This window comes from Poecilia latipinna, unplaced genomic scaffold, assembly GCF_001443285.1.
Source record: "Poecilia latipinna isolate Pla-1442-1.1 unplaced genomic scaffold, P_latipinna-1.0 Scaffold1104, whole genome shotgun sequence".
Lineage (NCBI taxonomy): Eukaryota > Metazoa > Chordata > Actinopteri > Cyprinodontiformes > Poeciliidae > Poecilia > Poecilia latipinna.
Window position 1 is genome coordinate 245,223 of NW_015113720.1, and position 1,069 is coordinate 246,291.

Consider the following 1,069-nt stretch of genomic DNA (forward strand, 5'->3'; position numbering starts at 1 on the left):
GTTGGATCAGCTGACCGGCAGACCCTGGCCCCGCCTACCCACTGCTGTTTTAGAAGTCCTAGAGGTCATCTTCCGATGCTTAAAACGCCACTCAGAACGAAGCTGTTCCCCCCTACAGACACACACACACACACACGCACACACACACACACTGGATGACCAACAGATGTGCCGTATTTGTTAGTGAGCATCTGGAAACTGACAACGTCATGTATGTCTTTTGTGATCCTTAGGCAGAAAACCTGACTTATAACGGAGATGCAATGTCGGTGACCTTTTTTTTTTTTTTTTATTTGATTTTTTCTCTTTTTTCATTGCTAGACCAAATGTGTTTTAAAAAGACAATTGTGAATCTTTCTATTGCCTCAAACAGATTGCAACTGCTCCAAAAAAATATAAATGGACCATTGAACAACCTCTGATTGTTCGAGTTGTGTGTCTTTTGTTTGTTTGTTTGTTTGTTTGTTTGTTTGTTTTTCTGCAACAAAAATGCTTCTTTGTTGTTTGAAATCATATTTGAAGTTCGAGCCAGACGTCCCTCTCTGCCGGTGAGGCTAATAACTGCAGATGTGGCGCTGATTGGCAGCAGTCAGAAACACCTCCTGGCTTGTATCGATCGCCTTCACTCAGGCACAGTTTCCCTCTGGGCATCCTGACAGTTCCGGTAAATGGGTCAAAAACAGGATACGGACTTCTAAAACCGGCGTCCGCTGTACGCTGACAATTCCTCTTCAGAAAAATAAAAAGCGCCACTGCTAAGAACTTAATTGTTTGACTACCTTCTGTTGCAATAATCCAATCAGCCAATCCCGTGGCGGCAGTATGTGGGCCAACGTGCGCGTGCATCCGGTAAATACACAGAAACGATCATCCAAACGTATAAAAGATCATTTTCTGAGCTTTGTTGTCAAACTGAGTTCTCCAACAATCCAGTTCTTTGAACTTTTTGTTTGGGTTGTACAGATATTTATGTTTAAATTGCTCTTTTTTTTTTTTTTTTTTTTTTTTATTTAAATTTTACGCTTTAAGGTTGTTTTATTAAACCCCCCCTCGCGCCCCAAACCGGGAA